This window comes from Rhinoraja longicauda, chromosome 22 (assembly GCF_053455715.1).
Source record: "Rhinoraja longicauda isolate Sanriku21f chromosome 22, sRhiLon1.1, whole genome shotgun sequence".
Taxonomy (NCBI): domain Eukaryota; kingdom Metazoa; phylum Chordata; class Chondrichthyes; order Rajiformes; family Arhynchobatidae; genus Rhinoraja; species Rhinoraja longicauda.
In genome coordinates, this window is record NC_135974.1 from 4717916 (window position 1) to 4730471 (window position 12556).

The 12556-nt window shown below is 44.4% G+C and overlaps 1 protein-coding gene across 4 annotated transcripts in view; it reads right to left on the reverse strand.

Annotated features, from left to right (window-relative positions):
• LOC144604351 (engulfment and cell motility protein 2) overlaps positions 1-12556 on the reverse strand; it is a 145014-nt gene that overhangs the window by 118791 nt on the left and 13667 nt on the right. For 2 of the 4 annotated variants that reach the window (XM_078418641.1, XM_078418637.1), the window contains exon 1: positions 7326-7483. The exons of 1 other annotated variant lie outside the window; for it this stretch is intronic. The gene's annotated coding sequence lies outside the window, so the exon portion shown is untranslated. Of the gene's footprint in view, positions 1-7200; positions 7294-7325; positions 7484-12556 lie in introns of those variants that run through there. One more of the 4 variants, XM_078418638.1, reaches the window with a different exon arrangement.

Genomic DNA, 12556 nt, shown 5'->3' on the forward strand with positions numbered 1-12556 from the left:
AACTACATAATGACCAGGTAATCTCATTTTTATGATGTTGATTGATGACTAGATATTGGTCAGTACTCCAAAATAAATCCCCTACTGTTTTTTGAAGGTTCATGGGAGTTTTTAAATGGTCATCCAACAAGGCAACCCTGTTTTAATGTCTCATCCAAAAGCCAGCGCAGAACTCAAATCAGTGGCAGTCTGGATTTTGGTTGGGACTTGAACTGATGATCTTCAGTTGATCACTGAACCACTGATCATATTGGTAACACATTCCACACTCCAAACATGATCAGCATGCAGAAAAGTCTACTAACTCTCTCAGTCCATAGAGCTCAGAGGACCATCGGAACACAGCTACCAGCCTTGGAGGGCATCTACCACTCACGATGCCTCAGAAAAGCCACCAGCATCCACAAAGACTCTTCACACCCCTGCAACAGTCTGTTCGAACTTCTACCATCGGGTAGACGATACAAGACCTTTTACGCCCGCACCTCCAGACTCAGGAACAGCTTCATCCCCAGGGCCATAGCTGCTATGGTCAGCTGGATGGTCACATCACACAGTGAACCGGCACAGATCTACTTGCACTTTATTCTGTTTTAAAACTGTTCCAATTTGTTTCATTGGGTTGGTTAAATTAATACTGACTAGCTAATTAATTTATTGCATCGTATGGGAGGCGCATTCCCAATCTCGTTGTACCCCTGTACAATGACAATAAAGATATATTGTATTGTATTGTACTTAAAAGATTTTTTAAATGACGACCTTCCGCTTTATCTCATCATCAAGTTCTTGACCACTCTTCAATCTCCAAAACCGATGTAGCAAATACAAACTCATGCTACATCACAGCTCCAGATATGTGGGGTCGACCCTGACCGTGGGTGCTGTGTGAGGTTTGCACATTCACCCCGTGACCTTGTAGGTTTACTCTAGGCACCCCAATTTCTTCCCACATCCTAAATACATACAAGTTGCAGGTTATGCAGGAAAAAAAACCCTGCAGATGCTGGTTCAAATCGAAGGTAGACACAGAATGCTGGAGTAACTCAGCGGGTCAGGCAGCATCTCTGGAGAGGAGGAATGGGTGACGTTTCGGGTCGAGACCCTTCTTCAGTCTGAAGAAAGGGTTCGGCTCGAAACGTCACCCATTCCTTCTCTCCAGAGATGCTGCCTGACCCGCTGAGTGACTCCTGCATTTTCTGTCTACCTTCAAGTTTAGGTTAATTGGCCTCTGAAAATTGCCTCTGCTGTGTAAGGAGGGGATGCGAATGGGATAACATAGGAACTAGTGTGAACGAGTGATTGATGGTGACTCAGTGGGCCGATGGGCCAGTTACCATGTTGTAGCTTTCAATCAAAAAGAAATAAATACTACACAGGTTTTGAAACATGTATTACCTTTTACTCAGTTTGTGCTATGTCTTTTCTGAGACTTGTAAATACCCTGGATAGGAATGGAGTGAAATATTCCATTTACTCAAAGAGCAATGAAAAATCGATATCCTCTCTGGCTCTGGGGTAACGGTAAAGGGTTAATTAAGCCGTCCAAGCAGATGTTTCATTAAAATAGCTTCAACCTCTATAAATGGTAGTCCAAAATTATAAAGAAAAAAATTTAATGGCTGAAAATTCAGCGACACTGAAATTTCTCAAAGCTTGCCAACAATTGGAGGAGGTGGCCTCATAAAAAAAAATCCTTGTTGGTACTAAGCAAGCAAAACCAATAATTGCATTAATGAAGATACAACAGAGCTTGCAGCACAAATACAGGATAGAGTAAAAAGTAAAAGTGTGCAGCAATAAACAACAAAAAATTGGTATAAAGCATCCAGCTCCACAACTGCAAGAGCAGGACACAGGCCCTGGTGTTAGAACTCTACAAAAGGGGCGAGGAGATGGGGAATAGAAACAGTCATCCTCGGGCAATTACTTCTTTCCTCTCAGCTATCCATTCAATAGTGAGACTGGCAGAGATCCAGAAGCAGATGAGAGCGCCTGCCACTCATCAGTTACTTACAGACATAGCTCTAGTGAAACTGGGAAGAGAGAAAAAAGGCATTCATACCCTCAATGATAACAAAGAATAATGAAAATAAAAGCTCTGGCTACAGATTCAATGACATCATTCAAGAAAACTTCCAAGCCAAATAGCGTGCCCTTGAAGTCTCATTAACATTTTTACATTGAATTCCAGAAAGTCTTAGCCAAATAAGGAGCTCCAAAGGGCCATTCACTTCCATTGTAAAGAATTCTTAAGCAGGGATTCAGCTGTTCACACCAGGACAGCAGAGTCTGAAGAAGGGTCTGAATTAGTTAGGCATATTTGGAGTATTGTGTATAGTTCCGGTTGCCATAACATAGCAAGGATGTGGAGGTTTTGGAAAAATGCAGAAGAGGTTTACCAGGTTGATCCCTAGAGTGCAGTAGAGTATATCAGATAAAAGGAGAGTGGACAAACTTGGATTGGTTTCTATGGAGCGTCAGAGGGACTACCCGATAGAAGTATGTAAAATGATGAGGGGCATAGATAGGATGGATAATCAAAGGTGGGATGTCAAATATCAGAGAATGTAGATTTGAGGTGAATGGGAGACATTTAAAATGAGATTTGCAAGGCAAGTTTTTTTTTGTTTATACAAGTAGGTGCCTGGAACGTGCTGCCAGTGGGGTGGTGGAAGCGGATACAATGGGAAAGTTTAATAGGCAATTATACAATTACATGGGCAGTGAGGAAGAGAGGAAAATGGACCACGTGCAGGCAGATGGGATTAGTTTAGATTGGCATCATAGTCAGCACAGACATGTTCCTGTGCTGTACCATTCCACATTCCATGCCGACGTTTTCAGTGGCCAGTATGGCTCAGAGGGCTAGATCCTGGGGCAATTGGCAGTTCCCTGCTTTTCTGGATTCAAGCATCAACTCACAGTCCTAATACAGAGCCACATAATCACTAGAACTATTGTACAAATGCAATCAGTCTTCTAGAAATGAGATGCTGTCACCTTCTTCAATACAGGGACAGCCTGCAGCATCGGCTAACCAGGCTGAGATTTTATCATAGTGTGCTACAATCTGGCCAACCAAAGACAGCAACTGGTGTCAGAAGCAAGCAAAGATTTACAGGCAGAGAGCCACAAGACTCTCCTCGAACATCCCTACTCAGCATTCACAGCCTCAGCATCCACCTCAACAAGCAAGACAGGGATTATCGACACAGGATAATGTATGTCCAGAATAGAAAGGCACTTCTCATAAGGAGCCTTCAAAATCATGCTCCATAAATCAAACCCTGTGACCAATCTTCCCACTACGATACAGTGCACTCAAGCACAAAGCACACATAATATAATCCAATACATGCCGTGTTGTGGGCCCGCCTCACCAAATTAGTCCCTGATCTAGTTACAGAAATAGCTTGATGCAACTGTTCTGTGCTCATCCCACCATCTCTTGCGGCAGTGGGATGTGTGTTTGTGCTTTGCAGGAGATAACTAAAGTCAAAGAAGCAAGGCTCAACTGTAGGTACTGACAGCCCCCCTGGCCTCCCTGCCCATATTGAGTCATTCAACTCATTGATAAAAATGTTCAAGTCCCTTTCAAAAATCTGAGGGGTCTCTCCCTCCCCCATTCAGCTTCTCTCTCCACCTTGGCAACTCCTCTTTGTGTTTGGCTGCCGTCAAGCCCTTCTTAGATGGGGGTGGAGCAAATTGTCAGAAGGTGCACTCAACAGAGCCTAATTCTGTCAGTGACCGCACAGTTCCTTCTTGAGAGAACGTTGCTCAATGAAACTACCCTAATGCCAGTTCTTGGGTTTATTCTTGTGGATGTTCCGCATAGATGTTAGCAATAAATGAAATGGTGGTTTCGCACAGCAAAAATAGGTGAAACAATTGCCAAGCACTGATTCTTCCTCGATCCATTTCTTGCCAAGGAGGAAATGAATAAAGGAACGTGCTTTCTTGTAGATCATAGAATCAGAAATGTATTGACAGAAACATGCCCTTTTAACCCACCTCATCCACGCCAATCTTGAGGACAATCTATTCTAATACCATTTACCGACATTAGGAACATATCTGCCTATGACTCTTTTGTTCAAGTACCAGTCCAAACACCTTTTAAACATGGTACCTGGCAGCCCGTTCCAAATATTCATCACAAACTTAGATCTCCTTTGAATTCTCCAGTCACTCTGAACCTGTGCCCTCTAGTTCTAGATTCTCCTGCCCTAACAAAAAGGTTCAATATTAATCCATCCATGCCACTCGATTTTATAAACCTCCTACATTCCAGTGAGAATAAAGCCAGCCTATCCAATCTCTCATAAGTATACCCATCAATGCAAGGCAACATCCCAGTGAATCTCTTCTGCATTTGCTCTATTCCTACCACATCTTTCCTGTAATGTGACTACCAGAATGGTACACAATACTCTATACACAACATTTGTACCACTGCAATGTAATGTTCCGACTCGTCTCACTCAAGGTCTACAAAGGAAAACATACCAAATGCCTTTATCCACCAGAGTTGCCACTTTCAGGAAGCTATGCATTTGCATCCCAAGTTTTCTCTGCACATCAATGCTCCCAAGATTTCTGCCGTTTACACTGTCTGAACCAGAATGTCACCTCCCAAAGTGTCACCTCCCTATGTCTGACCAGAATGTCACCTCACTTGTCTGAATTAAATTTCATCTCACACCACTCTACCTGATCCATGTCCTGCTGCATCCTTGCTCAACTTTCTAACATGTTCTAAACATCCTCCTACATATGTTTTTCTCTTGGTAACAATATTTTTCCTCTTTTCCCATCACTGCTATTCATCTGTGCCACTAAATTCCTGAGCTGCAGATATATCTCCCAGCACAGTATTCTCTTCTTTGAATTCTACGACGTTGAAATCATGGAGCGTCACACCAACTCTAATTATTTACAATTTACAAACATACAGGCTTCTCTAGCCATTCAAAAGTTCACATTCGATATTACCACTTCCTAATTTAAGTTATCTCTCATCCGCACTTTATGCTACCCTGCATATGTGCCTTAGTTTTGGAAAAATTAAAAATCTTTTGGCTGCATGCTCCATTTACTTTGCCAATCCCTCTGTGCACAGCCATAATGGAAAATACCAAGGCACACTTGCAGAATGTAATTACATCTTTTACCACAGCAGGTAGTTCTCTTGAAAGGATAGCACAAACATCCCCACATAAGGGTAATAATAAACTGAAACAGACTGCATTACATTAACATTGGAATTAGAGACTCATAGAGTCAGTGTACAGAAACAGCCCCTTTAGCCCGACATAGCTATGACGACTGAGATAGACAGCTACACTTATCCCATGATCAAAGGCAGAAAAAAAAAATCTATATTCCTTCCCTATCCACACACCTGTCCAATTAAAAAAAAAATACTGCAATTGTACCTGGTTCTACCATCTCCTTTGACTGCTCATTCCATATCCCCAGCACCCTGTGTGAAAAACTTGCCTCTCACATCTCCTTTAAATGTTTTCCCTCTCACTTTAAATCTATGTCCTGTCGTTTTAGATTCTCCTATCTTTGGAAAAGGACTGTGACATATCTATTGTATTTACGCCCCTTATACTTTCACAAACCTCCATCTGGTCACTGCTCAGCCTCTTTTGCTCCGTCAAGAACAATCCCAATCTATCCAATCTCTCCTTGTAACTAAAACCTTCCATTCCAGGTAACATTCTGGTGAAGCCGAACCGGGCTTCACCAAGCAAACTGCTATCAATGGCCTGTTTCCTTTATCATTGTTACTTTTTTGCATATCTTTCATTCATTTGTTCTATATCTCACTACATCATCGCCTACATCTCTTGTTTCCCTTTCCCGTGACTTTCATTCTGAAGAAGGGTCTCGGCCCGAAACGTCACCCATTCCTTCTCTCCAGTGGTGCTGCCTGTCCCACTGAGTTACTCCAGCCTTTTGTGTCCAACATTCTGGTGAACTTCTTCAATCTTTCTAGTGCTTCCACGTGCTTTCTATGGTGTAGCAACCAGAACTGCATAAAATATTCTGAGTGCGGCCTAACTACACGAACTAATTGAATTACATCTATACAAATTAGCACCCTCCTGGTACTTCAATTTCCTTATCTTTCTTCACCTCGTGTACATTGAGGAAAACTGATTAATATTTCAAATTACTTGAAGGAAACAGAAGAATTGGCCATGGGAAAAGCGAAAGCTTACCCAATTGCCCAATGTGAACAGTTCCACAGACAGATCAGAAGCCACTTTTCTCCCTCCCCAGAAAGCAATAATATACTCCTTTATTCACCCCACACCGGGCAAATTTACAGCCCACATCCTTACAGCGAAGCTGAACTGCCAATGAAGTAGAATGTATGCAACAGACATTCATGCCAATATCGTCCTGCAGACCCTTCATAGAGGATAGCTGGTCACATCAAAATAACAAAGCACAAAATCATCTTCTCGCAGAATAATAGAAATATTCAAGGATTTCCATACCTCCAGATCATAATTTGAATACATTGATAAAAACTCAACCTTTTTCATACACACTACATTGTAGCAGGACTCCACTCATAAGGCATTTCTAGACATACAACAAAATTTAATGTGAAGTTGTACTTTCCAATTAATCTTTTGAAACAGCCTCGACACACAATTTGAGAAAATAAAAATGTACAAGTGTGGCCTAACCAATTGAATTACATCTGTACAAATTAGCACCCTCCTGGTACTTCAGGTTCACTTGAGCATATTTAAATATGTTGCATCCGAGTGCTGATGATGTGATTTTTCCAGCATCACCATCTCCATATGGTTGTGAGACCAGATTCTGACTCCCGCTTGAAGGTGTGAATAATTCTCCTGTCCACACTGTGACTAAACCTACAGGCACGCACTCTGTTCTCATCTAATTAAATAATAATTCACCCGAATAATAATTATGCATTGCCTTTGTGTTAATATCTCAACCGGCTCAAGGCCATCCTGTTCGCTCGTTTCCTTTCGATGCAATTTATTATTTTTGATATTCAAAAACTTTCACCAATACAAGCATCAAATTCTATCTGTTTTTTATGTTTTATCTGTTTGAAGTAATTGTCCAGATATATTGTTCTTATAAGTGTTCCTGTTAAATAAACTAAAGCCACTTTGCAACCTCACTATACCGATGAAGTGTTACCTTATTGAGCCAGTTGCAATGCGGAGGACGGGGTGCAGATGGAATGGGTAAGGTAGGGAGGGGGCATAGGAGAGATATCCTCCATTAATGCCCAGGAGCAAGCTTCAGCCTCTGTTGTGTTTTACCTGAGCTCAGGCTGCAGTCTCCTTCAGCAAACCCCACGTCCTCTTCCCAGTTGTGCCTCCGCCGCACTATCCGATACACCGCACCGCCGGCTCGCCTCTCTGAGTGAAAGGCAGGACTCGCTAGGAGCTAGGAAGCAACCCGCCCCCGTTGGTGCAACCGGCCAAACGGGGCTTTGCCGACAACACAACATAGAGGCGACTTGCCAATCCATTGGCCCAAACGTCCATCACTCATTTGAGCCACAAGGCGTGCTTGGCGACGTTTTATGTAAACATTAATTAAAGCGAATCCCAGCGTTGCGGAAGTTATTTATGGTCATCGGGATATTTCTGCATGTTATGAATGGGCGATTCATTCTAAAAATCCTATGGCGAATTAGCGATTTAAAAACACATATTATTTGCAAATTGAGACGGTGTTTAAACGGTGCACACCACTAAATGCGGAGATTAGAAACAGAGACACAGGAAACTGCAGACGCTGGAATCTTCAGGGAAAACACAAAGTGCTGGAGGAATTCAGCGGGACAGGCAGCATCTGTGGAGGGCATCAGATCTTACTTCAGACTGATGGGGTAGTGGGGACAAATCTGGACGAGAGAGGTGGGTGTCGGGCAACGCTTGGCAAGTGTCTGAAGAAGGGTCTCTCCCCTTCCCTTCTCTCCAGAGATACTGCCTGTCCCGCTGAGTTCCTCCAGCTTTTTGTGTCTATCTTAAGTGATAGGTACATAAAGGTGGGAGGGGGGGACTGAGGTGATTGAAGATGGGTAGAGTAAGTGACAAAGGCTAGTGGTGACAAGGAGACAAGAAACGAAAAGGAGTGAGACGTAAAGCCTGATGGAAGCTTATGGGGGAGGGGGGGAGGTGGACGGGAGGGGGTGAGAGGGGATGGAGAGGGAAGGAAATACAGAGGCAGGGACTGGATGGGGGGATAAAAGACAAATATATTTAGTCTAGTTTATTATTTTCATGTGTACAGTGAAAAGCATTTGTTTGTGTGGAATCCAGTCAAAGAAAAGATAAAACATAAATACAAACAACCCTTCAACAGTGCACAGATAAAAAGACATCTTTTAGTGCAAGATAAAGTCCGATTGATGAGGTCGATGGGAGACCAATACCGCACTCTAGCTGATGAGGACCGTAATAACGGGGAAGAAATCGTCCCTAAATCTAGGGTATGGATTTTCCAACTTCAGTACCTCTTTGCCTGATAGGAGATGGGAGAAGAGGAGGTGACCGGGGTGAGACTGGTGGGGGCCATGCTCAGACTTGGGGATGGGAACTGAGCAGACGAAGAAGGGGAATGAGCAGGGTGAGAGATGAGAGATGTTGGGAGTAATGTGTGCGGATCAGTGGGGTGGTTGAAAGATGGGGTGGTATTACTTGAATTGGAGAATTCAATGCTCATATATTTGGGTTGGGTTGTAAATTACCCGAGCAGAATATGAAGTACTTCTCTTCCAGTTTGTGCGTGCCCTCACTCTGGTCATGGAGCATGCCAATTTCAAAAGGTCAGTATGGGAACGAGAGTTAAAATATATAGCGAATGGGAGCTCCAGGAGACAGAGCACGTGTGCGGTGAAGGGGTCATCTATGTTTGGTCTCGCCGATATAAAAGTGGCAACATCTGGAGTACCAAATACAATGGATGAGTTGGGAAGAAGTGCATGCCCTCTGTTTGACCTGAAAGGGCTGCTGGGCTCCTGGATGGAAGTGAGAGAGATGGTGCAGGGCATTACATCTCCTGCAATTACGGGGAAAAATAGACCAAGAGGACTCGTTGGGTCCAAACCTCTCCTGCATTGGTGCAGCACCCTCCCCTCCCCTCCCATCCCTCCCATCCCTCCCCTCTTCCCCTCCCCCTTCCCCCCCCCCCCCACTCCATCGCCCTCAACCCCCCCCTCCCTCCCTCCTCCCCCCTCCCTCCCTCAGAGATAGATTTAAACTTTAAAATATGCATTCGACACCAACACCATTGTCAAGTTTGCAGACGACACAACGGTGATCGGGCTTATCACCAACGGGGATGAAACAAACTATAGAGCGGAGGTGCAGAACCTGGCGGACTGGTGCTCGGATAACAACCTGTCCCTAAATACCACCAAGACCAAGGAGCTGATCATCAACTTCCGTAGGTCACATAACGGGGAATATGCCCCGATCGCTATCAACGGGGACAGTGTGGAGAGAGTGTCCAGCTTCAAGTTTCTGGGCACTCACATTTCGGAGGACCTAACATGGTCCAATAACACTGCTGCGCTGGTCAAGAAGGCACAACAAAGACTGTTCTACTTAAGAACACTGAAAAAGTCTGGTCTACCCCAACAGCTGCTGACGACCTTCTACCGCTGCACCATAGAGAGCATCCTAACGCATGGCATCCCTGTGTGGTAACTCAGCTGAACGGAGGCAGAAAGGAAAGCTCTACAGCGGGTAGTCCATAGAGCTCAGAGGGCCATCGGAACACAGCTACCAGACTTGGAGGGCATCTACAACACACGATGCCTCAGAAAAGCCACCAGCATCCACAAAGACTCTTCACACCCCTGCAACAGTCTGTTCGAACTCCTCCCATCGGGCAGACGATACAAGGCCTTCTACGCCCGCACCTCCAGACTCAGGAACAGCTTCATCCCCAGGGCCATAGCTGCTATGAACTGGTCCTGCTGAGCCGGATGGCCACAACGCATAGATCAACTTGCACTTTACCCTATCTAAAAACTGTTACAATTGTTTCGTTTCGTTGGGTTGCTGTTAATTACTTAAATTATTGCATCGTATGGGAGGCGCATTCCCAATCTCGTTGTACCCCTGGGTACAATGACAATAAAGATATATTGTATTGTATTGTATTGTATTGTAACTAAAAAAATATAACAGATTTCAATAAAACTTCTTCCATTAGCACCAAAGGGGCGACGGTGAGTAAGGTGGGCCTAAAATTGTCGCACTATCGTGTACCATTTTGGCTGTAGTTCAGGAACAAACAAACAAACACGAGTTTTAGTATATAAAAGATGCCTGGGGAGGGGTTGATTGGGTAGGAAGGGATTAGTAAGCCAAGAACCAAGGAGTTGTGGAGAGAGTGCTCTCTTTGGAATGCGGAAAGGGGTAGGGAGGGAAAGATGTGACAGGTGGTGGGATCATTTGAAGGTGGTGGAAACTGGAGAATGGTATGTTGGATGCGGAAGCAGGTGGGGTGAAAGGACCAGTTGAACTCTATCCTGATTCCAAAGACACAAAATGCTGAAATAACTCTGCGGATTAGATAGCATCTCTAGAGAAAATGGATAGGTGACATTTTAGATCAGGACCCTTCACACTTCTGTCAGAAACGTCACCTATCCAATTTCTCCAGAGATGTTTCCTAACCCGCTGAGTTACTTCAACATTTTGTCTATCTTTGGTGTAAACCAGCATCTGAAGCTCCTTTTTATTATATCTATCCTTATTCCATCTGAGGGGAGGGGCAGTGCGAACTGAACTCTGAGACACAGAGTTTACATTTATACACCATTCATATTCTCACACAATTTCATGTCAATAACCATGCTGGAAATATTATTTTTAATCTCTTCCATCATCATTGTAATGGATGTGAACAGTTGGGACTCAAACATCAATTACTGTGGTACTCAAGATTTTTACCTACTATATGCTTTCTATCCATTAACAGACTTTTAGACCACATTCATATATTACCCCCAATTTCATGTGTTCCACATCTCTCCATTCCTCTACTCTCCAAAATATTTTATTCTCTTTGAGATTCCATCATCATTGGTCCAAAAATGCTCACCAAATCCACCCAAAACTTCATCCTCAACATTGATGGTCTCCCAGTATCCACCTCACCTCACATCCGGAATCTTGGAATCATCCTTGATCAAACCCTCTCCTTCGACAAACACATCAAACACATCACAAAGACAGCCTTCTTCCACCTCAAAAACATTGCCCGTCTCCGTCCATCCCTCTCCTCCACAGCTGCAGAAACCCTCATCCACGCCTTCATCACCTCCCGTCTGGACTACTGCAACAGCCTCCTCTATGGCGCACCCTCAAAAATCATCAATAAACTTCAATACATTCAAAACTCCGCTGCCCGTCTACTCACACACACCTCGATCCGTGACCATATCACCCCCGTCCTTTATAAACTCCACTGGCTCCCCATCCCCCAGAGAATCCAGTACAAAATCCTCCTCATAACCTACAAAGCCCTCCATAACCTGGCCCCATCCTACCTGACCGACCTCCTCCACAGGCACACTCCCACCTGCACCCTCCGCTCTGCCGCTGCCAATCTCCTATCCCCCCACATCCGGACTAAACTCAGATCCTGGGGGGACAGGGCTTTCTCCATCGCTGCTCCCACCCTATGGAACTCACTACCCCAAACCGTTAGAGACTCCCCCACACTCACCACATTCAAAACATCGCTGAAGTCTCACCTGTTCAGTACTGCCTTCAACCACTGAAGGTCACCTCACCTACTGTCTCCTTTCTCTGTTCATTTATTTAGACAATAGACAATAGACAATAGACAATAGGTGCAGGAGTAGGCCATTCAGCCCTTCGAGCCAGCACCGCCATTCAATGCGATCATGGCTGATCACTATCAATCAGTACCCCGTTCCTGCCTTCTCCCCATACCCCCTCACTCCGCTATCCTTAAGAGCTCTATCCAGCTCTCTCTTGAAAGCATCCAACGAACTGGCCTCCACTGCCTTCTGAGGCAGAGAATTCCACACCTTCACCACCCTCTGACTGAAAAAGTTCTTCCTCATCTCCGTTCTAAATGGCCTACCCCTTATTCTCAAACTGTGGCCCCTTGTTCTGGACTCCCCCAACATTGGGAACATGTTATCTGCCTCTAATGTGTCCAATCCCCTAATTATCTTATATGTTTCAATAAGATCCCCCCTCATCCTTCTAAATTCCAGTGTATACAAGCCCAATCGCTCCAGCCTTTCAACATACGACAGTCCTGCCATTCCGGGAATTAATCTAGTGAACCTACGCTGCACGCCCTCCATAGCAAGAATATCCTTCCTCAAATTTGGAGACCAAAACTGCACACAGTACTCCAGGTGCGGTCTCACCAGGGCCCGGTACAACTGTAGAAGGACCTCTTTGCTCCTATACTCAACTCCTCTTGTTACGAAGGCCAACATTCCATTGGCTTTCTTCACTGCCTGCTGAACCTGCATGCTTCCTTTCATTGA